The 26480-nt window shown below is 44.7% G+C and overlaps 1 protein-coding gene across 1 annotated transcript in view; it reads left to right on the top strand.

Annotated features, from left to right (window-relative positions):
• Positions 1-330: 330 nt before the first annotated feature.
• Adgrf5 (adhesion G protein-coupled receptor F5) overlaps positions 331-26480 on the top strand; it is a 96306-nt gene continuing 70156 nt past the window's right edge. Inside the window, exon 1 of the mRNA XM_032900703.1 lies at positions 331-544. The gene's annotated coding sequence lies outside the window, so the exon portion shown is untranslated. The remainder of the gene's footprint in view (positions 545-26480) is intronic.

Here is a 26480-nt window from a genome sequence, read left to right as displayed (position 1 = left end):
TTTCGCAGGGTTAAACACTTGGAGAAATTTCAGGAAGAAAGTATGTGGTTAAAGATAAAGGTAGAGTGAGCTCCCTGCCTGTTGCCTGCTTCTCCTTATTCTCCTGGTTCTTAGCGTGTTTATTCTCTCCTCTCTTAGTGGCCAAAGGACAAGTTTAAATTTCTGATTCCCTCTGGGGAGCCTGAGAGAGGCAAGAGGCACCAAATACAGGAAATCATGTGGAGAGGATTTCTCATTTATTACAGTCCCCACATTACTTCCCTTCCCCAGCCCCCGCCTCCACCTCGAGCGAGCCACGCAGTGCCTCCCAGTTTCCTCCTGCATTGAGGAACAGCCCACAATTCACCTCTGCCCCAGAGGTCTGGAAGCCGGCGTGAGCCTGGGAGCATCTAAAGTCTGATCTACTGAAACTCTACCCTCCTCAGGCTGCCTGAATGAATGGGACACCTTTAAGTTTCACCTCACCTCCGAGGTCTGCAGTGCGCTCTTCTATTTTACCACACAGAAGTAAATCTGAGGAGGCTGCCCACTGCTGAAGAGAAAGGTAGGTGCTCTTGTGGTCCTTTGTCTCCCTGGATGTGAGCTCAGAGCCTCTAAAGCAGAGGGATGGGTGTCGGTCTATGCAGCTCTTCCGGGTGGGTGGCTGTCTCTACTCACCTTCTGCGCCTTGTGGAGATCGCTGACTTACAGGACTGTGGGCGAATAGTGGCAGGCAGAGGGTTATTACTGAGCGTTTTGAGTTTGTTTGCCTTTGGCTAGAGAATAGCGACCAGCGCAGTGCGCGAAGCACGAAGTCTGATTCTTGTTTTCTTTGGAGAAACATCTCAGTAGGGGTCATATGTTTCGGCGTCTGTGTAATGAAAGGGAGTACTTGTGAGCTGACTTGCTTTTGTCCCTACTGTGCGGACCTCTACCATGAGTGTTTTAGTTGACTTTTGAGTCTTCGAGTTAGCGATATACCAAGGTGTTTAGAGAATATGCTAGCAGCAATACGGGTGTTTCTTATTTACATACCTGTATGTTATAATTTAAAACCAAAACCCCCAGGGATCTGGTGGACATCTGTGTTGTTTTCCAGAACTTTCTTCCTATTTCTGAGATTTCCTGAAATACATATCCAAGCATATCTATAGAGCCTGGCTTTTCCCACTTGGTACGGAGACCCTTTGTGGGCACGACAAGGTTGCATTACCTGGATGTTTTTGCTGGCTGGATGTTAGTGAGGCTCAGGGTGATGCAGCTGAGACCCAGAGAAAGTCGAGGCAGATTCGGTTCACACAGTTCTGGACTGGATGGGATGTGGTTAAACTTTACTGTTTCGTGTTGCTCTTATAACCAGCCTTTCTCTGAGGAGAAGTATTTGGACCGACTTCAAAGACTACCAGCCAACTTACTGAACTCTTTTAATAGCTTCTCTTATCGATTGATCAATTGATCGGTCTTGGCGAACTTAGCTTTGGTGTTGCCTTTCTCCATTCATTCCCGGGATCCTGCTACAGAGCTCTTGGGAAAGGGCAATTAGGAACTATGTCAGATAAATACATCCTGCTGCTTGGTTTGCGGCTACCTAAGAGGTACCAGGAACCGTTTGTATCAGGCATTAACTAGGGACTCCCTCGAAATGCAACTGTCTCCACCCCCCGACCTCTTTGCCAGACTTACTGAGTCTATGTCATCCAGGTTGTGATAAGTTTTTGCTGGGTCCTGCCTTGGGCAGGGCAGATGACTCCAGTTCTACTCCATAATACCCTGCCAGCCTCCTCTCTCACCACCGGGCTTTCCAACTGTACTGAGTGCCACTTCCCTTATCACGTGATCACTCTGCTGCCCACCTAGGTCTGGGTGTGCTGCTCTCTCTGCCCCAATTACCCATTACAGCTTTGGTTTAATCTTAAGCCCCTACGCTCAGTCTACCCCTTACTAAACACCCTGGGTCTATGACTTTATGGCATATGAACTGCTGGTTGCTATGGGTTTTCTCATCTGTGACTGGTGTTTTATTTCTGAGTCCATAGCACTTGGCACGCCTGACATATTGCTTGTATTCAGTCAGTTATCTCATGGAAGGAAGGAGGGAGGGAAGGAAGGAAGGAAGGAAGGAAGGAAGGAAGAAATGAATGTGTGTACTAGCCAAATACTTTGAATTAATGACCAGAATGCGATGCATAGTTAAAGTTTTCCAGGAAGATTTTCCTCTGCTCTTATGATCTGAGTCTTTATGGATTGGAGCATTTTGAGAATGTGTGCCGTGCGTTTTTCAGTCTTCTCATCTCTCTGGGTAGCTAGCTTTTCTCGCCAGGCACTTCCCCATCCCTGCTCTCTACTCCTCACCACACTAAGTCAGAGACTTGCTTTCCCAGCAGTATGTACTGAGCACCTTACCCGTATTTGGCAGCTGGCTGTGTGCCAAGAACAAGATGACAGACGTAACAGTGAACCTCAGCAAAGAACCTTTCACCATCCTCTCTCCTACACTTGCCTAAAAGTGGGGGAGGGCAACAAAGAGATCTGATGGGTATCAAATATTAACGCATGCAAGTGAGGGCATTGCGAGCTTTGATACAGTGTGGTCGTGCAGAAAAGCTTGTACCATGTCCTGGGGTCTCTGGCTATAACAGCTGCACGTGTGGCTGTCTTGCCAGGGGACTTTGGGTCTCCAACCTTTCCCTGAGCCTTGCTTTTATGCAGTGGTGAGCAGGGAAGCTTCAGTTTCACTCAGTGGACAGAGCCTCCGTTCTCACACTGGCTCATGATTGCTTTGAGAGAGGGTCTTACTTATCCCAGGCTAGCCTTGAACTGTGTTCTCAAGAACTATGACCTTGAACTTCCGGTCCCTTTGCTTTCACCTCCAAGCCTTAAGCCTACATGCCTGCCCTTATCATACCCACTTTATGCTGCACCAGGGACAGAACCCACGTCTCATGCATGCTAAGCAGGCAAGCCCACTACCACCTGAGTTATATCCCCCACCTCTCTTGAGAATTTGGAGGGCAATGAGCTGCAGTTTTCTGAGGCAGAGTCACCGAAAGATCCTAAGGGAATCTGCCTTTCACTCCAACCATAGACTTTCACATTGTCCTTTGTACCTTTTACCTAGGGCACCGCATAGCAACAGCTCTAAAGAGCTGCAAGGAAAACAATGCATTCTACGTGTGCCCAGACCCAACCACTAGGCTCAGGCTGGCACGAAGCTGCTCAGAGGTGGCTTCTTTCTCTGTCCTTTAACCCTCCGTTTCTTGTTCCTCTACCACATGAAGTTTCCAAATAAATACTTCATGGACATCCAGAATTTCCTCTTGCTTCCTGCTGCACGTGCTTCTTCACCTCTCACTCACTGTCCCTGTGCACAGAAGCCCTTCAGCTCTTCTCCTAACCGCTCAAACTTTCTCTCCAGTCCATTAGTATTAAGCAACTGTGGTGGCCACCAAAAGGATGTTAACCTGCATGGGAGGGTTCTAGTGGATGGCAGTACTTAGATTATGGCAGAAACCTAGGTTTATATAATACAATATCCTTCTAGCCCCTTCCTTCCCTTCGTTTCCCTTTCCTTCCCTCTTTCTTCTTATCTTTCTCTAGCCTTTTTGGAGGCAGGAATGCATGCTACCCAGGCTGGCCCCCATCTTACTTTTTACATGAGTAGCGAATAACTTTGAATGCTTGGTCCTCCTCTCTCTAAATGCTAGGGTTCCAGGGGAGCAGCACCTCACCTACCTCAACATTTCCTTTTTACTCTGCTGTGAAGGTAAACAGAGGCGGAGGCAGTTTTAAATTCCTTGTTTGTTAGCATCTGTCAATAGGTAACCTTGCTAAATCTTGATTTCATTTCTGAAACTATGTTCTAATGCACAAGGTGAAGATTACTTAGCTACCATATGTAGCAAGTTGCTTCACTGACGGATACCGGCAGAGCTGGGGGGAATGGCTCAGTGGGTAAAATGCTTGCCACTCAGACTTGAGAGCCTGGGTTTGCATCGCTATCAGCTCCATAAAAGGAAGGCATGGCGGTACACATCTATAATCTTGGTCCTGGCATGGGGGGAGGGTGCACAGAGGTAATTGGATGTCTAGAGCTTGCTGTCCCTGTAATCTAACCTAACCAGTGAGCTTCTGATTCAGTGAAGAGACCTCATGTCAAGAAATAAGGCAGAGAGGAGTGGAGGAGACACCCTGATGCCTGATGCTGACTTCCGGGTTGGTGAGCATGCAAATACAGCCAGTCACACCAAGGAAAAGCGCTATCTCAGAGCTTAAGAGAGACTAAGATGACGAAAATGAGAAAAGTCTCCCCCATAGAACAGTGGAAGGGCACGCAGGTATCTGGAGGAAGAGTTACATGTTGTAGCATGCAAAGGTGGCCTCTTACTCAAAAGGTCACTTGTGTGGCAAAGAGAAGGCCACCAGATCACGGAATAGAAAGTATAGGGAAAAAGATCGCAACTCAATATGCGGAAGGATTTACCTACCATCAGAATTGTCTAAAATTGGGTGAGTTGTTTTGCGGGGGTTGGGGGAACACCCTGTCCTGGGCAACATTCCAGCACCCTAGGAGACCAGCGGTCAGGGTGTTCCCAAAGGGAACACTGAATGGGTGGGGTCTAAGCGATGACCTCCAAGGTCCCTTCCCACTCTTGTGAGTCTCATGATGTCAGTGCCCTAATCCAAGGTACCAGATAAAGAACTGAAAAAAAAAATCACTAGCTTGAAATGACGTGAGCTGACTTTTCACTCTCTAGCCTTAATTTTTAGCAGCCATAATTTAAAAATAGGATCTTTGCAACAATAGATTAAGTCCGACTTCCAGGAAAAAGCGCAACAAACGAAACAAGAGAAAAGAAGAGGGGAAAAGTTCACCCCAAACGGCTCTTGGGTCACTCTACAAGTCGACTGTGGCTTGGTGCTTGAATTACAAACACATTCTCATTTGACGGGAAACGGCCGTGTTTGGAGACATTTTCAGTCAACACGAAATTGGGCGAACCTCACAAGCCCCCTTCCTAGCTCTGAGACCGAAGGACTCCTGCAGGGATGTGCTTTCTTAGCCACTCAGGAATCTAAGTGAGACATGTTGAAGCTAAATAGCTCTGTGCTCCTCTGAGACTGTGAGTTGGGTGTCTGCCCTTTAGGGAGAGAAGAGAGCTGGCCGAAGCTGGCTGCCGGCTCCAATGTCAAGTTCTCCATCCTCCTACCTGCCTTTTCTTCTTGTAAAAAGGACCACATTGGTCACAGCCTCTGCCAGCTGACAACTTAGATCTTTTTAGAGACACAAGGATCAGCTTAGGTGGGCTCAGACTATCCAAAAATTCTAGGCTAATACTGGATTCTTCATAGACAGGAGAACCGGCTTTTCTTCCAGTCCCTCACATCCTTCTAAAGATGCTGGGCTGCACCGAGGCACACCTTTGCTTCCTCCATCCTCACACTGGGATCCCAGGAGAAAGGAAAAGAATGGCAATCGTCCTTTCTACAGAAGAGCACCAACAATGCTGGGGCTTGTCAGGCAGAAACAGAGGCACAATACAGTTTATTCTGCAGGCATACCTAGGTTTGCTTTCTTAAAAACAACCGTCTTTTAAAAATCCCTTTGAAATACAATCAACCATGCAGGGCCACATTGTAGAGCCTTCGAAGACCCGTGTGTTTATTTTTAGTCGCACTTTGGCTGCACAGCATAGCAAAGCAACTGTCTAATGTCCGAAGCGCGATCCTGGGAATTTCCTCCAACGAGGCTGTGTTTCCGACCATTGTTGCAGAACAAAGGACAGAGGCAGGCTTGAGCAGAGACTCCGGTTAACCCCACCTAGAGGGAAACATGGAAGCTGTCGTTCCCCCTCAGTCAACTCAATGTGATTCTGAGTGCAGGGGGTCAAGATGGAGGTCGTGCTCCACTCTGGGCAAACGAGAAGATAGGTCTGACTTTTTTTTTTCCAACTAAAAATATCTCAGACACTGGTGACGGGCAATTTAAAAATAAAAGGTCTGCTTTCTATTTGTGGCCAAGGCTATACCCTCACCAGTGCTGGGTGCTGGATTCTGATGGGGTTTTGAGACAGGGATGGTGTTTGAGGATACAGGTTGCCTTGTGAACAAAGGGGTTTTTAAGCATATTACAGGAAAATGAAAGTCGTAAGAGCGCATGCGCCTCCCCAACATGCACGCGTGGGTACTTGCCATTGCAAGCATGAGCTACTGAACCACCCAGAATTTTGTTATTATTGTAGGCTTTGATTTAGTCATCTTCAAAATAGCTATAAAAGATCTCATGTCTTATTAGTTTGGAGATAAATAAGCTAGTATATTATAAACTATCAGACCTTTACTAGACTTTCGCTTAAGGTGTGACAGTTTGATTCCACATTGTTAAACGTTCCTTATAAGTAATTTCTATTTAATATCCAGCTTCCAATACTTATAATTTTATTCTGTAGACAAAGAGGTCCAGAATGCCACTTGGTCTGGGTGTGATGGCTCATGCTTCTAATCCCCCCTCCTCAGTCTCAGATAGGGCTTCTCTGTGTAGCTTTGGCTGTCCTGAAACTCTATAGACCAGGCTGGCCTTGAACTCAGAGATCCACCTGCCTCTGGCTCCCTGGTGCTGGAATTAAAATTATGTTGCACCAGGCTTTTAAATCTTAACATCAGAGAAGGTGTGGCAGGAGTGTTTCTCCAAGTTCAAAGTTGGTCTGGGCTACACAGAGTTCCAGGCTACCCCATACCATGTATGGTGAGATCTTCTCACAGAACATCCTGAAACCTGGGCTGTACTGACACTTCAGGAAGTGCTGTGCTGGCCTTGCCAGCGTGAGAACACGAGTTCAGGCCCTGGCACCCCAGTAAACACATGGGTGTGGTGGAATCTTTATGGCCCAAGGGCTGGAAAAGCAAAGACAAGCTCATCTTTGAGTCTCTGCTGACCAGCTAGCCTAGCCTAATTGGTGGATTCCAGGGAAATCAAAGACTTAAAAAACAAGACGGATAGCCTCTGAGGAACTACAGGCAAACTTTTGGCTTCACTGTCCCCTATAGTTTAATCTCTCCCTCCACCTCCTGAGGAAGGTCTGTACAGCATTGTTTTAAGGTTCAGTGCCCTGGCTTGTGTGTGGGGATCTCATGGGAGAGGAAAAGGTGGGTCTCAGGGCTCCATGCAGCATTCCACGCCCCGCCCTGCCCTGGATCCATCTGTGATCCTAATTCCAGTGGCTCAAGGCCCAGCCTCAGCCCCAGCACAATCAAAGACTCAGGTTGCAGAGTGGACCTGTACAGAGCAATACCAGCTCAGCCCAGAGCTAGGATATCTGGGCCTTGTCAGCAGGTAGCTGTCCAGGCCCTTCCAGGTCCCCCAGATGCAGAAAAATGTTTTCTAGCCCCGTGGTGAGAATACAAGAGTGCTTGTGAAAATGCCTTTCTGGGCTGTTTTGTTGGCCGAGTGTTTATTATCAGACACCCCTCAGGGGTTCACAGGGCAGGTTGCGAACGTCCATGTGCGGCCTGGGAATTTCCTTCCATAGAGGCTGTGTTTCCTCTCTTTGTTGTTCCTCAAAGAGCAAGTGGAGACATTACTAGAGATTCCTACTTAACCCTCTCCTGCTAGTCCCCGTCGTTCTTCACAGCAGGGGAAAAAAAACACTGGAAAGCAAAAAATTTTATGCATTTTGGCTCTACGTGTGCATCTGCAACATGCTATTACCTGTGCACGCAGGCCCATGTGCTTGTGTGTGCATGCACATGGGTCAGTGGAGAAGAAGTAATATGTAATAGCACATTGAAGAATAAATGTTCATTCCCAGTTACATTCATGCACCATATCATTGTTTAGACCTGATAACATGCATTGCTATGAAAACTGCTAATTCAATTTCAGTTCCATCTTAAGTAATAGTTGATTCCCATCCCTCCCCACCCCCACCCCGCCCTCAGAGTGTGCTTATTGACTAAAGCAGAGGCATGACAAATTGAAAGACCTTTTAACTGGATAAGAAGGATTTAGTAAACATACTTCTGTAACGCCGCTAAGCACAAGGCAGATGCAGAAGTTCTAGAAAATTCTAGAGCATGAGATATGCACATGTGCAGGCACACCTTTCATGCACGGTGAGGGTGCAAAGAGATCAGACAGTTGCCTGAACTAAGGACGGAAAGGATTAGAAGAAGGTTGTGAGTCCTCATCTTCATTGAGACTCTTCCGTGCTCTCCAGAAACACTGACTGGAGTTCTCTAAGTATCCAGACAAATGAGCAACTCATGTGCCCCTCCCCCATTCGCACACATGCACACAAACACACCTTTCTCTCCAGAGGAAGGTTCGAAACATTCCTCCCATTCCCAACTCTAATTACAATAGTGATTCTGATCATTTCCTCTCTGAGTTTCCATCTTGTATATAAATATAAAGTAGACGTGGCTGACAACGTGGCTGTCCGCTATGTTTTAATTTTCACTCAGGGAGCGTTTTAAGCGGGTACACGGCCACTTGTTTATTATCCATTTAAAGCCCTGAGAGCGGTTTGCAGCATCCTCTGAGGGAGAACCATGGTGAATATGGAGAAAGCATGTGACCCTGTGTCAATGGGACATCTGTCCAACCTTCTTTCTCCTATGAAGAGGAAGAATGGACACAGGTTTCCCCAAGTTTGGTGGATGGGATCCCACAGCCTCTGTTGGGCTGTCAGCAGAGAGGATGTGCATTGCTGTTTCTTTTAATGAACTTAATCTTTTTACAGTGTTTATTTGTGTGTGTGTTCATATGTGTGTAGGTGCATGTGTGTGCAGGTGCATGTGTGTGCATGCATTGTGTGCAGGTGCATATGTGTATAAGTATATGAGTGTGTTGGTACATGTATATGTAGGTACACATTTGTGCATGCGTGTATATGTGCATGTGTGTGTAGGTGTACATGTGTGTGGGTGCAAGTACATGTATGTGCACAAGTGTGAGTGCATGTGAAGATTGGAGCTTGATACTGAGTTTCTCCCTCCATCTCTCTGCACCTTAGCTTTGGAGACCAGAAATATCTGTATTGGGTTCTGCCACTGAACCTGGAGCTCACTTCAATTGAGCCAGATCTAATGGCTGCCCTGCGCCTGTCTGGGTTTATAGGTGTGTACCGTAACCCCAGTTTCTTATATAGTATCTAGGGATCTGAGCTTGGCTCTCATGTTTGTGTAACAATCCGTACCAACTGAGTCATCTCCCCAGCCCATAGTCTTCAATTTTGCAATATAGCAGCACAAAAGGATTGTAAAGGACAAAGGACCAGCGATGGCACTCATGGTGAATACAGGTACGATAAGATGTGGGTGGAGTGATGGAAAAATGCAGGTTCCCAGGCTCCCTGCACCTTTGAAATCAGACCCTGGATTAAGGAGGGCAGGAGTCGGGGGAGGGGAATGCATATTTTCTAAGCAACATTTTCTTGGATCTTAGAGTTGGTTAACACTTCTTCATGTTTATACACGAACATTTTCTAGAGAATACCCCACAACCTTGATTTAGAAGACTGTTCACAAAGATGGCATAAGAGACCCTCAATGCATTTTTCAGGACAGGTATGATGTTAGCTTGTGAATTTGACATAGCCTAGAATTACCTGGGAAGAGAGATGGGATAAGGAATTATGTACACTGGGTTGACGTATGAGTGTGCGTGTGGAAAATTGCTTTAGTTACATTAATTCATATGGAAAGACTTGGCTCACTGTGGGTAGCATCATTCCCTAGGCAAGGGGTCCTGACTGTATAAGAGTGAAGAAATCAAGCTGAACACATGCAACTATGTAAACAAACACACGAACATTTATTCCTCTCTGCTCTCGACTGTAGGTATGGTGTGACCAGCTATAGACTATAACCTGGAACTGTAAACTAAAATGGAATTTTTTTTGGCCTAATTTGCCCTCACCCTCAATATTTTTTATCACACCAAAAGAAATGAATCTTGACCAGTAGGTTCAAGGCTTGCATGCTAGGCTCCTCTTTGCTAGAACATTCATCCTGCTGACTGTGTAGCCCTGGTCTGCAGTATCCATTTGGAAGAAAACTCTATCTTCCTCTGTATCATCCTTTGTAATTACATTTAGCCTTCTGTTCATTTACATCTTGGCACTTTGCTGTCTGGGAACACAATACAATGGAGTGGCAAGAGCTAGGCTTGGGGCTCAGATTCTGACTGAACTTTCTCAATATGTTCGTTTTTTTTCAGTCTGTGTAGTTTTTTGTTTTGTCTTAAGCCTGGAAAAACCAATCTTCTCGTTTGAATTGGAAATAGTTACCTAATTTATACAATATTATAAATATTAAAGGACGTTATATTAAAAGTTTCATCGAAAGTGCTCAGGATACTCTTAAGTTGAAAATTGTTCTCAGGAAGAGACAAAGCCAGGCAGTAGTAGCAGACACCTTTAATCCTGGTACTCAGGGGGCAGAGGCAAATGGTCCTCTGTAAGTTCCAGGCCAGTATGGTCTACATGGAGAGTTCCAGAACATCTAGGGCTATACACACAGAAACCCTGTCTCAGAAAATTTAAAGAAGGAGAAGGAGGGGAAGGAGGAGGAAGAGGAGGGGAGGGGGAGGAGGAGGAGGAGGAGGCAGGAATCACCAATAACAACAAAAGCATAAGCAGCTCTTCCAACAGGAAATTCTATGATCTTGGGTTCTTTCTTAAAGCATTAAGACAATATTCTGGGCTGGAGTTATTATAACTTAGTGGTGAAATAAATGTGTAGCTTGTGAAAAGCCCTAGGTTTGATGCCTATTGTAGAAGAAGAATTAAAGAACAAATGAAAAGAAAGAGAAACAGGAAAAAGAGAAAACACTCTATATGAAGTAGGTTCTCCAATCTGTTTAGCCAGTGAGTAAATGCTACTCACCTCACTGATGTGAGCACACACACTCAGAAAAGGGTAGGATAAAAAAATACTAAATGTTCAAGTAAAGCCAGATATGGTTGTGCAGAAGATCTAAGCACTTGGGAAGGACAAAACTCAAGGGTTACTGCAAGTGGGGCCCAACCTGGGCTACTTAGTGAGTTAGAGACTATCCAAAAATATAGAGGGCTAGAGAGATGGCTTAGCAGTTAAGAGCCCACTTAACTGCTAAATGAAGACCCCCCCACTTAATGATTTGGCTAATATTCCCAGTTGACTGAGACTGATTGATTGGCTCCATTTTAGCCTCAAAAACAAACCCATAAAACTTTAACAACTGTAAACACAGAGACTCACACGTTCATGGAGATACATTAGTGATTCAAGGAGGTTATGTATGTGGGTCTTAGCTATGGACTTATACCACACTGTAGAAAGAAACAGAGGAGAAAGAAGAAAACCATTAGTAACCTTGAAAGAACTAAGACAATTTGGAGAGCAAGAGAGGAGGGAGGGAGAGAAGAGAGAAAGAATAGGAATTTGACTGTGTGTGTGGAGGTGTCTAAGCAGAGAAGCATCTTAGGTCCTTCTGGTTTTTTCCTTGCTAGCATTAAGGCCCTGACACTTACCAGGCTCAGCTCTGAGCACTCACTGTGAATAATGTCATTTAACGACACAATTATACTACGGCTTCCATTTCACAGGCGAGAAAACTGAACAAAGGCAAGGTTAAATAGCTTGCCACGCCTCCAGAGTTAGTAAATGGTAGAACATTTACCCCATGCAGTATGGTGTCACAGCCCAAGTTCTCACTTCTTCTAGAACTCTAATAATATGCCAGCTCAAGGATCATTCACACACATGAATGAACACCTCTTCTCTGGATCGCATAGTGCAAGGTGCTCAACTGAAAAGTGGGCAAACACTAATGGGGTAGGGATACTACTGGAAGCAGAGAGTCTAAGAATAGATCTTTACAGGGCGGTCGGTCTAGCTCCTCAGACAGAAGGAAGAAGGGGCGGTCACACAGCCGGGGAGAGTCCCTGCAGCAGTGACTGGCCCACGAAGGCCGAGCGAAGGCAACGCATCAGAGACAACAGCCGTTTTCAGATGTTTATGTATAAAATACAAGGCATTCACGTATAAAATCATCATTTCACACACCAAGAATTCTTGTCCACTGTGTCGCAATAATACTGGATGGAATGGGTAAGGAGTAGGAAAAGACAAAGCTGGTTGAGGGAACAGAAGTTGTAATGACTAAGGGGATTCTCCAGAGATCAGTGTGTGCGTGCGTGCGTGCGTGTGCGTGTGCGTGTGTGTGTGTGTGTGTGTGTGTGTGTGTGTTGGGGAAAAGGAGAGATGCACCATGGATTAACCCAACAGCTCCTCTCCCTGCCAGCTTTTATCTAAGGGCACTGGGAGACTGTGGTCGCCTCACTTAAGGCTAGGAACCTTTTCTGTATGAGAAACGATTGAATAAGGCAACCTCTATCCTTCCATAACTACTAAATTTCTATGTAGAACCACCATGGAGCTTAATAAAATGCTAGTTTCCAAGGCCTGCTTCTGGTTTTAGATTCCTGCTTAGGATTTTGTAACTAGACCCCACCCTGACACACACACACACACACACACACACACACACACACACACACACACACACACACCCTGATGGAATCTGCCTTCTGACACACACGTTAGAACCACCACTATGCAAATCAAGCTTAGTCTCCTGAGTGTGAAGGCCAGGAATTTGCCAAAAGCACTGGGATCATTCTTGGGTCATAGGTCACATTAAAATTAGAAATGTCCTCTGAGGAAGATCACTAATTCTCTCTTTGCTCTACATGCTTCTTTTGTTTTTAAACATTTCTCTAATTTCATGAAACCCCAATCCAAATATCTCTGATATTCTGGTCCATTTTGGTCTGGAAGGGGTCAAAATATGGTCACTTATAGGGTTCTTTGGAATCTTAAGAATTGGTCCTTCGAAACCTCTGTTTGCAAAGCAGGAAGCCAATTGTTGCCCAGAATAAACACTTGAATCGAGCAATCTGCTCCTTTGGAGGGCTTTCGTGCTGCCGCGTTTAAGCAACCTTTCGTCATCTAGTAGAGTTTGAAACCGAGTCTTTATGGAATGGACAGAGAAGGTGAAGACAGATCTGTAAGTCTGAGTGGGATCTGCTAGTCAAGAGAAAATACATCCTTCCTGCTGTTGTTTCCTTCTGAGGAGATAAGGCAGGAAGAGTCTAGGAAACCAAGCTCACTGACAAGAAAGGGTTGGAAGGATGGATGGGAAGGAATTTGTTTGTTCCCTAACCCCTATCCCCCACCCCTGCTCCTTTGTTTACAGGGTTGGGGGTAAGGGGTGGAGCTAAAACCCTCTGACATCTCTGAGGGGCATGCCAGGAGCATGGATGCTATAAAAGATCAACTAAAATCTTTGATACATAAGGTTTAAAAGGGAATTTAGGCCTTGTCAAGACAGCTGGTTGGGTACAGATACTTGCTACCAAATCTGTCTTAGCACATCGGAATTAGAGAACCAAATTCCCAAAAGTTACCCTCTGACCAAAATGCTCAAGGGTATGCCCCTTTCAAAACTACCGCAGTGATGTCCTTTGGCTAAGGAAGGGTTTACGTGGTGAATGTGGAAAGTGGTTTTGTGGCCTTTGTGGGGTTAAGAACGTCCATTTTCCCCAAACACACAAGTTAAACTGAAAATCAGGTTTCCTCAAAGCAAATCTTGCTTGAAGCATTTCTGTTTCTCAAGATGCTTACTATGAGCTTGGAAGGAGAGCAGACAGCTCTGGAGGGCTGTCTGCTAAGAGGCCCCAAGACACACACGGAGAGGCAGAGGCTCTGAGAAATGAAACTGAGTAATGCAGTTCCGAAAATTCCAGTAATACCAGCCATGGGAGCTTCCTGCCTGAAATCCCAGCCCTCGGGAGATAGAAATGGGTGGATTAGAAATTAGAAATTCAGGGTCATCCTCAGCTACATAGCAAGTTTAATGTCAGCCTGGGCTACAGGAGATCGTGACTTAGAGACAATGCACAAGAATAAAACACAAAGAGGCCTGAGCTGGTGAGGCTGGCTATGTAGGTGTAAGGGGTAATGAGGGAGGATTTCACAACAGGGAAGAAAGAGAGACCCATGCCTTTACCACTCAGACATACACACGTACTCACAATCTTGTACTGTTTTTGCCTCATTTTTTGCTCAACAAATTACAGAAATGACCTGTTTATTTGTCTGCATTGCTTTTCCAGTGAGGCTCTTATAGGGGAAAAATGTCATTGTGGCAAGTTAAGGGAAGAAGTGAAGCAACTAAGTCAATAGGTGACTTGAAGCATGGAAAAACTGCCCATGTAGTGGCTTCTCCTTGGGCAAAAAGTGACACAAAGGTAGAGGGGTGAGAAGAGATATCATAAGAACTTGGCAAGATCCATGGCTGTGGGCAAAGAGCTCCCTCTGGATCAGAAGCTGAGGAGAATTGTTTCCTGCACTGCAGCGTGGCCAAAGAGAAGAGGAGTAAATTCTGCAATATCCCCTTCTGCAGTGCTCCTAATGCTTCCCAGGGTCAGCAGGGAAGAGGAGAGCCTGTCCCCAAGAGTTGCTTCATCCCTGTTATGAGCAATGCTTTATGGAAGCTATGACGATGTAGAATAGGGCACTGAGCATGACTCCAAAAGACAGAGATGGACCTGGAGGGGAAGCTAAGGGTGACCTGTACTCTTCAGTTGCTATAGTTACGGCTTCTTCTTATGTTCTGGCCCACTGTCTCAGGTGGCCTACTAGATCTCTCCTGGGGCTAGTACTTTAGGCAGATGTGGAAGGAAGGAAGGAGATGGATTGGCACCTAGATGACCCAGTGCCTAGGCTGAACCTCTCAGACCTTTGCTTTTCTTTTTATTCACATTGTAGTTTGCTAACTCTGAACAATGCCACACCCCCTGCCTCTGTACAGAAAGCAGCAGTGTACCTGAAGGTGTGCCAAGGGTTGGTATCAGCAGGTGCTAGGCACATGAGAGAATGTAGCCACAGCGGCCCCCACTTGCTTGGACAGCGGGCAGCTCAAGGTTCCACCCTTACACTTTGGTGGCTGAATCTGCGTTTCATCATCTCTAAAACGATGTACATGATCTCTTTCCAACATCCAAGGGGTTACGGAGATCTGAATCTGTGATTGGCATGGTACCCAAAGGCAGTAGCTGCCACCAAGCGTTTTTCTTCTCTTTCATAAGTATGTTATTTTTATTATTCTTTTTTGGAGAACTTCCTATATGTATGCATTGCATTTTGGTCATATGCAAACACGTTCCCTTTCCCTAACTTCTCCCACACCTATTTCCATCCTTCTAACCATCCCGGCTTCAAATCCTCTTTTCGTTGTTTTCGAGTTTGATTTGTGCTGCCTTTATACTCACATGTGGAGCCATGAGCTGGAGCATGGTCCAGCTACTACAGACCACACCCTTAAAGAAAACTGTCTCTCCCTTCCTCAGAAGCCATCAACTGGCTAGAGATGGAGGGCTGGGAGCTCTGTTCTCCTCTGTTCTAGAACCCTCCCTGGCTTGATCTCCTGCAGGTCTTGTACAGGCAACTGCAGCTCCTGGTGAGAAAATAAGATTTCTGAAATTGACAGAGGTATGCAATTGTTGCTTGAGGCTTTGCCTCCTGCACTGGGGCAGTCTGTTCCACAATCATGATTAGAGGGTCAGGAGGTAGGAAGACAGCCTGTCCCAGTGGTCTGTTTCACCCCTGTTCCCTAGCAAGACTTCCTGTTTCCTTCCTCTAGGGTCAGGGAGAGTCAAAGCTTGTTTGCCTCTAGACACTGCATACCATACTTTAAAGAAAAAAAAAGTGGCCAGAGGGCCTAGAAACAAGAATTTTGTTGCTTTCCTTCCTCTTAGGGAGATGTTTCCAGGCAGAGCTAGTCAGAGGCAGGTAGGGGGACTTAGGGAAAGGAAGAGATAAGATTAGCTTCTTCTGGAGGAGAGAGAAGACCTTGGTGAGTCTTAGGATTTATGCGGTCTTCCTGTTCTGTGAGTAATCACCCCATTTCTACCTGACTTGAATAAGTCCATCCTCTACCTACCTTTGCATATGTGTCCTGAAAAGATCGCTCCAAGTTCCCAAGGAGGACACTAATGAAGACAGAGCTAGTGACCTTTAAAGCCATTCCCACTGAGTGGGAAGGGAACCCTGTGGGCAATTTGGGTGAAATGTCTACAGAGCATTTAGAACAAATGTAAGATGAATTGAAGTCCAAAACCATCAACACAGGTGTAAATTCTAAACAATGATAAAAACAAACTCTTTGTTATTCTGAGTTTAAAGAATTGCTTACATCAATGAGTTCTGACATATTATCCATGTTCTGTTATTGTATGTGTGTCTTTTTTTCCTCAAGCATATATTCTAGCCAGTGGTGGCAGTGTATTTCTTTAATACTAATTCTCTAGAGGAAGAGGCAGAAGAAGCAGGAGAATTTCTGTGAGTTTGAGGCTAGTGTGGTCAACATAGCAAGTTGCAGGCCACCCGGGGCTCCATGGTAAGGCCTTATCTTAAGGAAAGAAAAAGGCATATTCAACATTGGAGTTAAATCAGACAATTTTCATTTATATGATGACCCCTGACACAGAAAGACCAGCTACTCTGTTTGTTTTGATCCTACATGACTGGGGATTGCAGAGATGGCTCAGTAGTCAAGTTCTCTTGCTGTTCTTCCAGCTGAGGACCTGGACTGATACCAAGTAGCTCACGATAGCTTTTAACTCAAAGTTCAGGAAATCTGACATTCCTCTTCTGTTTTCTGTAGTTACCTATACCATATGGTGCACACACACAGAGACACAAACTCAGAAATAAATACAAATACTAAAAAGTCAATAAAAATGAGTAGGCTCAACTACAGAGAACTGTTGGGGATTGCCTCAAGTGTCTCTCACTCCTGCAGGATGACCAAGATCCTCATTTGAAATATAGATTTTAAAAGTAAGCCATGGAGCTAGGGTCATAGCTTAGCTGGTAGAGTATTTTACTAGCATGAACAAAGCACTCAGTTCCATCCCAGCACCAAATAAATCATACACAGTGGCCCCCATCCCAGCATTTAGGAGGCAGAGGAAGCAGAGGTTCAGGGTCATCTTGGGCTATACTGTGTTCAAGGCCAACACAGGCTCCATGTGGCTCTTTGGGGAAACAGTGGTTAGCCATATTAGTGGTGGGAAAGGCAAAGAAACTGGGCAGGAATCACTATGCGACCAAGAGTGTTTGTTTATGTTTAAACATAGATAAGTACAAAGTTCATACTTAAAATTTTCACTTGCTTAATAATATTTTATAGAGAAATGCTTTCTGTTTTAGTTAATAATTTTCAATTTAATAACTAGCGAAGAAAAATTTTATTTTCAGATAAAACTAGGAGGATATCCCAGAGGTTGTAACTGTGCTAAAATATTTTCCTAGTGTCTATGTGGCCCTAGGTTCAATCCCTAGCATTTCAGGGGCGGAGTCAGGGGAGGAGAAGGCCAACTCAATGAAAAGAGAAAAATTTAAGAAATGACCTGGTCTAGCTGTTAAATATGCCAAAATCTTTCATGACTCATAACTATGTGTGTATCAGCTATCTCTTTCTCCCAAATTGCAATGGTGAAGTTTGAGTGTTTATGAGGTTCAGATACATGTGTATACACACACACACACACACACACACACACACACACACACCTATAGCTGTACCTTCATGTGTGCATTTGTGTGGAAAGACTAGAAACATAAATGGCTTTCTCATCTCACATTCTAGGTCAGATGAGGCAAACTGGAGGGGTGTGGGCCTGGAATAGTCCTGTAATTGTTGATCTGTAGCTGTGTTTTGTGTACTAACTTTCAATTCCAAAAATAGCTTCATGGTCCCAAGAGGCAAACACTGATAAATCAAAGGCAGTGTAATTAGGAAAAGTCTTGAACTTGGAAACCCAGCCTCTTCCTTGTGCTGGGGTAGGTTATCAGAGCTGTGGCAGGATGGGCAATCTCCACAGGGCAAGACATCAGTTTTCACAATGCTAGGTCACTCCAAAGAGCAGTAACAGCCACCATGAACACCCTTCCCTCTAACTTCTTACCCTGTCTCAAAAACCTAGGGCTAGGCTAGAACCCAGGACAATTCACCTTTGTATCCACCAGTTTGATTAAGAGGACAATGGCAAGGTCAGCTCTTGTCTTAGAATTCCCCTTAATTGTAAACAAAGTAGGCACCATACCTGTGTGGTGTACTTATGTATGCCATGGCTGTGTAAGCATGACTTCCATCTGGGGAGGCAAATGATTCAGTTGCTTTATAGGCAAGCCATTAGAGACTAATGCTTTTCCCCAGAATGAAAACAAGTTATTCTAAACGTATGTGAGTACAGTCTGGAAGTAATGTGCCATTACATTCTTAAAGAATTTACAAGAGGTAACAACAAAAAAAAGGTGTCCTTTCTTTACCAAGACCTTCTTAACTAGTTTCCCCAAGGCATACCCATAGACTCCCATTTTTTTCGGCCTTCCTCATCTCTAGGCTTTTAAAAAGCACAAGGATTCAAACTTCAAAAAAATTTGTTTCTCAATTGTGCTTTATTTTCTGTTTTCACCACCACTACCTCCAACCTTAACTTTGGGCTTCTTCTTAACCAGCCTATCTTTGGCCACTTCTCAGGACTAAATTTCATAGCCATTGTTGTTTATAGATAGGAGGGGTCATTGGCCAATCCTTTCTATATTTCTGTCTCAAACAAACATCTTCACCATGCCTGACATGTGATAGATTTAAAGCAGCTTTTTAAAAAGATTATATCATTGCCCAAAGAAAGAAAACATAAAGGCAGAGGTCTTGGAGTCAAGACTTGGGTAGGTGGGTGGGTGGGAATTGTTACTACTGAGAAACTCTTTTGTGGTTGACCAGAAGGCTGTGCTGACTTGTTATTGCACCCTTGCCTTTTACATTTTGTAAACTTGCTGTTTGAGCTTTCCCCTGAGAAACAATTTTCTTTACCAAAGATGTACTTTGTAGATGTAAGGTTGGCTATACAGCTAGTAATAGGGATTTCATTGAGGTTTCATTTCATAGGAAAAGCTCATATGGATATATTGTGACAGTTAATCTCAGTTATTTATTCAATGAAATCTACGATCACCTGAGATATGGGTCTCTCATCATGCTTATGAACAGTTATCTTTATTAGATTAATTAAGGAGAGAAAATTGCCTACTGTGGGTGACGCCATTCCCTTAGCTAGGATTCTGGACTGTGTATGAAGGAGAAAGCAAGCTGAGCATAAGTGACCATTGTTCTCTGCTTCCTAATTGAAGAAGACACAGTTTGACAAGCTGCTTCAAATTGCTGCTTTGACTTCACTACCATGATGGACTGTTCTTCACCCTAATATGCTAGGCAAGAGCTCTTCCAACTGAGCTAGCTCCCCAGTCCTTAGGTTTTCTTTTTGCAATTGACAAGGAAGCCAGAGAAGAGGTAGGGCAAAAATCTACTTAATGGACTCTGGTTAGGTTTGCAGTGACAGTAGCAGAAGAGTGTTGAAGTGAGTCAGGGGAGAGGAACAGGGGCTCCTGTCAAGGGAAGAGTGTTAAGAGTCATTCTAGAGCATACTGGTAGGACTGCCCCTTGTGTCTAGAATGAGGGGATGGGAGCCATGAGGAGGAAGAAGGTCATCAGGAGAAGTAGTAACATGCTTCTGTCCTAAACCACAGGAAGGATAACAAACAAACAAATAAACAAACCAACAATGACAACAAAACCCAACTAGAGATGTATGGAACAGCAGGAGACTTTTTATCATTTAATTAAGTTTTCCCAAGTAGGCTATTAAGAAGGAGGAGGTTTGTGGTGGCTAGTTGGAAAATTAGTGTTAACTATAGAATGGCCAGCAGATGTGACTTTAGAGATCTCACGGAGAGGTAGCAGGAAGGGGATGAATTTATGTGCCAACGGCATGCCAGCCCTCAGGCACCTTTAGAAATCTGTTTTGAAATCCTACCTCCTGACCTACTTGCTTGTCTCTGACCTCTATTCTTTATTACTCTTTCATACAGAATCTTCAACTCCAGATCTACATTAATTCACACTAACATGCAACCCACTGGGATTAGAAATGGAGAACATTAGCCTGTCACAACTATGGAGTCAGGGGACAAGCTGTTCTATTATTGAAGTCCACTTGTTTGCCAAACTATAATTTCAGAAAGAAAGAGGTGAGGCAGTGGACATAAGTTTCTTTGTTTGCTTCCAATCCTGCAACAAGGAGGCTGGAAAAATGGCTCAGTGTGTGAATTGAATTTTGATCCACAACACCCCTATAAAGACAGGCAACCTGAGAGGCATCTTTAACCCCTGCCCTTGGGGTAGGGACTGGGTGGGAACAGGTAGATCCCAATGGCTCACTGGCTAGTCAGTTTAGCTGAATCAGTGAACTCCAGGTTGAGGGAGAGATGTGGTCTCAAAAAAAAAAAATAAGGTAAGAACAGACCAAGGAAGATACCAGTTACCATCTGGGTCCCACTAGCCACTCGCGCACACGTACTCGTGCAAACACACACACACACACACACACACACACACACACACACACAACAGAAGTGGCTATTTCTGTTCCAGTGTCAAGTGGTATCATGTCATTCAGACCGCTACTGTGCCAGTCACTATAGTTTCAGGACAATGGTATTGCAACACGCCAACATTACTCAACATTCTCCCATGGAAGGAGGCAGGGAGATAAACTTATTTATCAAGTCATTTAAGATGTTACTTATTAATCTATTTGGCTCTAATTAAATCAGAAATCTAGACGTCGTAGCTCATGCCTGTTATTTTAGCAGCCAGGAGGCTGAGACATATGAGTGTCAAGAGATTGAGACCAGCCTAAGTTATATGCCATGACTTTTTATGAATGATAAATAAATAAATAAATAAATAAATAAATAAATAAATAAAATAAAATACAATCAGGAAAGAGCATAATGAAAAGACCACAGGGCTACTCTAAGCTGTATTCAGAAACAGCCCCTCCATCTTGGATATCACATATGTGTGACCTTTCTGCCTGCATCTCTTTGGAAATGTTGAAACTCAAAATCAAGAAATAAAGTGATTTTGAGAGAGAACCAGAGCAACTTACCCCGGAGGTGCCTGTGAAGAGTGGGGAGATTTTTATTAGTGGGATGAAGAGTAGAATATTATGTTGTCCCAAAAAGTGAAGAACTGACCAGAGGGGCAGCGCTTGGGAAAGAAGAGAGAAGTTCGCTGTGTGGGAACCATACCCTGGAGAGTTGGTGGAAGCCCTTAGCAGAACAGTGTTACTCCAAGTATGTTTTATAAATACATCTTTGATCACTCCCTGACCCCTGACTGTTCATGCACATTTCCTGTGTATCCCAAGGAATTCACAGAATCTATTTTTTTTTGTTTCATTTACTTTCATTTTTGTACCCACTGAGCCTATGTGGAAAGTGGGGGTCCTTTGGGCTGAGGAACACAGAGTACCCATGCCATTAAGAGTGCACAGGTGTCAGAGGATGACTCCTAATGGTTAGGTTCTGCTTGGTTCTAGAATCTGCTCCTATGTGGGCCAGTTTTCTACTCCACAAGTTCCTGTGGTAGTCCCCTATTCTCCAGCATCTTCCTCATTAGAACCCGTGAGAGTCTATTGAAAACACCATAGCCATACTATAGCCTAGGATTCTATCTAGGGAGGACCAAGCAACAACAGGGCATTCTATGTCCTTGATCTAAGTTTGGATAGATGGACTTCTTTCTGGAACAATGCTAGCTGGTTGATGTCTCAATGGGGAAGGTTTAGTTATGGACATTGTCTAAGAAAGAAATCTCTTCTGTATCCTCTATGGTGCTGATGCTATTTGAACTTTAGAGAAGCCGGGGCCTGGGCAGTGTGTGTGGTTGGGAGTTGTTGAAGAAGAGAAGGAAATAATGTTGTTAAGGGAACTGTGGTTTGAACATGTATGTAAAGTATCATGTATATTAATAAATAGATAAGGGATACATGTTGGCAGGTACTTGATTTACCTCTCTAGGACAGAGATGTCTTGTGACTTTTCCTTTGTGACCCACTATTCTGCTTTAACCCCTTTTCCTGGGAAATAAAGGATGAGGGACTATGTCTGAAGGGAATGGAGAGTACTTGGTTATAAAATTAAGAGAACTGCATGGAAAGACAAGAAGAGCTAATTCTATTCTGGCTCTGACTCTAACAAGGGACTGTCACCTTGGTTGAGCCTTTTAGCTTCCCCCTAACACAGGTAGTAGGAACAAACAGTCATCTGGTGTAAAGTTTAGTTTCATTGTCAATTTGACAGAATCAACAATCACTTGAAAAAAAAGTCTTTTTAAAAAATTAATCATTTTATTTGTTTATATTTCAAATGATATCTCCCTTCCTGGTTTCCCCTCTACAACCCCCGCATCCCATCCTCCATTTCCCTTGCCTCTATGAGGGTGCTCTTCCACCCACTCTCACCTCATCTCTCTAGCAACCCCCTGTGCTGGGGCATCAAGCCTCCACAAGACAAAGGGCCTCCCCTCCAATTGATATCAGATAAAGTCATCCGCTGCTACATATGCTGCTGAAGTCGTGGATCCCTCCATGTATACCCTTTGGTTGGTGGTTTAGTCCCTGGGAGTTCTGGGTGGTCCGAAAAAAGAGTCTTAATGAGAAATTATTTAGATCAAGTTGGACAGGGGGTATATCTGTGGGGGTTGTTTTGAATGTTAACTGAATTAGGAAGACCATCCTACAACTGGTGGTATCATTCCCTAGGCTGGACCTTGAATCTTATTAGGTGAAGAAAAGTAGTAAACAAGCAAGTATCAAGGGTGTATTCATTCATCTTTATTGTTGATGGGGCATGTGACTGGGGTAGCTACTCGAGTTCCTCTCTGGACTTCTAAAATGATGGGCTGTGACCTGAAATTGTAAGACAAATAAACTCCTTTCCCAACAAGTCTCTTTGACAGTGTTTTTATCACAGTGACAGAAGGGAACCTAGGATACCTGAGCTCCTGTTAATCCTTTTTTGATTTTGATTTTTCTCCCTCTGTGCATGAATCTTTGGCTTCTATTTGTCTGGTAGCTTGGGCAATGTGGCTGCTTTGTAGTCATGTTAATCATGTTAGGAAATTACACCTATCATTAAGGACTGTTTTTTCTTTTTCCAAAGGTAGAGTAGAAGGGATCATCATAAATGATGTGGCCCCGAAAAGAACTGAGAATATTAGAAGGGGCATAGGAGAAGCACTCTGAAGGGCTGAACCTAGAGTCCAGCGTTTGCAGATTACACTCACTGACAGCCACGGAATACATTATCTGCTGACTCACAGCATCTGCCCCAGGATGTACCATGGAAGAACCCAGGTGCTTAACCTGTGTGTCCAGGCATTAACACGTAGACCGCAAGAGGGAAAGTACAGCTTCCTTCTAAACAGATTCCTTCTCAGACCAAGACCAAAAGGAATGGCAGGTCCTTCAACCCTGCTCTCCTCATGATGCTAGGGGAGGAGATGTGGAAGGAAGAGCCAGTGGCAAGTGTAGTTACCCACTAAGTCTGACGTCATGTGCGTCACTGCCGAGGCACTCGAGTAACACCATAGGACCAGCCAGCACTTTTCCTTCCGGTAGGAATGATGTCACCTCAGAGAACTGAAGATTGTGTTTGAGGGTTCATGTCAGCTTCTCCCAAGTAGAGGTCAAGAAGGGTCAAGTGAGGGTTGCTGCAGGTCACTGCACCAAGTTTCTTCTCCCAGAAAGACAGGGAAGGTAGCAGAACCCAATGTAGGTTTCTATTAGGAGTGCGTTTGGGATTCTGTCAGAGGTCACAGGTTTTACTGGAGGCACCAAGCAGTAGTTGTTGACAACTGCATTCAGCTGGTTCAGAAGGTGGAAGAGATGGGATTTTCCACTGCAAAATACCACCACCATCGAGATCTATAGTGATGGATGCTTAGAAGAATGGGTATGCTACAGTGAAGTGGAGCAACAACCTTGGAGGCCGGGGCCGAGCACAGACATGTCCAGTGCCTTCAGTGTTGGCTCCACCACAATATGCACACCATGAATGGTGATCACGCGGTGTGTGTGTGCTACAAAACAGCTTAGCTGTTTGCTCTTGCCTTCTTTGCATAAGGACAGGTCAGTGACAGACACAGCTGACCTTGTGCCATATTGGGCCTACAAAGGTTTCCAAAACCTGATTATTGACAGAAAAAAAGGGAACCCATTAACATGTGAAAGGAGCAGTGTTTTCCCTTGGGTTTGCGGGTATTCTTTTCGAATCCTGCTTTGTGTGACTCATCCAGATGTGTTATGTTCTTATCCAGGGACTCGGTGGTCCTTGTCTCTTCTCTTGGGGATGTTATTCTCTAACAGGAGGTGGCCAGTGACACCAGCGGGGCTGTGGGTTTGGGCTGGAAGGTTGGAGAGGGCCAAGGGCACTAGGATAGCTCATTTAGAGGGATATGTACCTGAGGTCCTGTTGAAATTCCCAGTTGGCAACGGTGCATGGGCAGTCAGGCGTAATGGTCAGGGTTCTGGACCATGACAGAGACAGACATTTGAGAGTCATCATACAAGTATTTAAGGCAAAGTGGAGACTGCCTGGGGACACTTGGCAACAAGGAAGCATTCCAAAGTTGAAGCCATGGGATACGTAGTAAAGAGCAGGAACAAGCCAGGAGAACTGACATGGCGCAGCTTAATGACAGCAGCTTCCATTGAGCATCTGCCACTCCCGTAGCAGAGCCAAAGTGTTAAAGAAATCCTACTGGTCCCTCCTTCAAAGTACTTATAGTCAGTGCACCGAAATGATCATTTTACTGCCGACTGGTAGGGGGAACCACACCTCTGAGGCTCGTGGGAGGCATGGGGTGGGGAGAGGAGCACTTGGCTTAGAACAGGAGAGCTAGGATGGTCTTGGAGAAAATCTCACCCATAAACTTAAAGAGAGAAAGTAGCATTTTGAGTGAAGAAGGGAGTGGGGGACAGAAGAATCAAATGACTTGTCCCATACTAGGAAATACACAGGGATTGCCGCTGAAATTCTTGCCTGGGTAAGTAGAGCAGGTGGTCTCTCTTCTGTAAGGCTGCACTGGCATGTAAGACGCTGCTGTTAACAAACACGAGTCACACAACCGATGGATTATTAACTCTGGCTGTGTCCGTAGTCTGCTGAGGTCTGAGCTCAACTTGTCACCAACCCCAACATCCTAGAGCTAGAGAGAATGGTGCCTCTGCTGGCCAAAGGCACCCGGAGCTGAACCAAGACAAGGTGGTCTGTCAGTTAACTGTGAGCTGCAGTTGAGACCATATGGCCGTTCCATTTCCCACCAGGCTTTGTTTTCCCTGCAGAGTGTTAGATTAGCACAGAGTGTTCCTAGTGCCAGCGGCAGAGGGCGGGGGTGGGGGGAAGGAAAGGGAAAGCCACTTCTTCAATTCTCATTCCACATCAGAGAGCCAGCTACAACGGAGCTATCAAAGCAGCTGACCATTGTAAATAATAATATAATATAATATAATATAATATAATATAATATAATATAATGTAATGTAAATTTTTCTAAGAGCTCACGCTGACAGCAGGCTTTATTCTTCAGGCAAAAACCCATCCAGTTCAAGCTATAGAATGCAGCTGAGCCTACAGGTAGAACGATACATTATAGGGGGTTCATGCTTTTTTTGTCCAAACACAAGCTTCTCTTAATTTTGTTTTCGTATACTTGAATTCAGCAGACCTTGCATTGAAACCGTTTGGAAAACAATCCCATCTGCGCTGAACGTGAACAGAACCTCTCCTCTTGCCCTCGTCTTTCAAACAATAAGGAATCACAGATATTCTCACAGCAAACAGCTGGATAGACACATTACATTGGCTAACGGAGGAATTTAGGTGATCTAACTCATGCGGGCTGTGTGTGGATGCTACACTGTTTTATGTGAAGGACTTGTGCATCCGTACACGTTAGAATCTTCTGGGGCTCCTAGAACTGATCCCTGAGGGGTGATTTCCCCTAGCTTTTGTCTCCAGGTCCATCGATACTTGCTCTCTGCCCTGCAAAGACAGAATAGTCAGAAGGCAAGATGAACAGAGAGAAAGGGTGTCCAAGTAGAACAGGGAGAGAGTTGTTGAGAAAGAGGAAGTAGGCTCCATGTCTCCAGTCCAGGCCTCTAAACTTTTTATTCATCCGTTAAGTGTGTGTGTGTGTGTGTGTGTGTGTGTATGTGTTTGTCTGTGTGTGTATGTGTGTGTGCATGTGTGTATATGTGTTTGTGTGTGTATATGTGTGTATGTGTATGTGTGTGTGTGAGTGTGTGTGTATGTGTGTGTATGTGTGTGTGTGAGTGTGTGTTTGTGTGTGTATATGTGTGTATGTGTATGTGTGTGTGAGTGTGTGTGTTTGTGTGTGTGTGTCTGTGTGTGTGTGTGTGTGTGTGTGTGTGTGTGCGTGTGCATGCATGCACTCGTTCTTGTGTCAAGGCATGCCTGTATAGGTCAGAGGACAATTTTTTTTTATCGTGTCAAGCCAGGAGAGGAAGAGGAAGAGAGAGAGA

The sequence above is a fragment of the Rattus rattus genome, chromosome 4 (assembly GCF_011064425.1).
Source record: "Rattus rattus isolate New Zealand chromosome 4, Rrattus_CSIRO_v1, whole genome shotgun sequence".
Taxonomy (NCBI): domain Eukaryota; kingdom Metazoa; phylum Chordata; class Mammalia; order Rodentia; family Muridae; genus Rattus; species Rattus rattus.
Note: the sequence above shows the minus strand (reverse complement) of the source record. Positions and strands in the feature narration are given on the sequence as shown.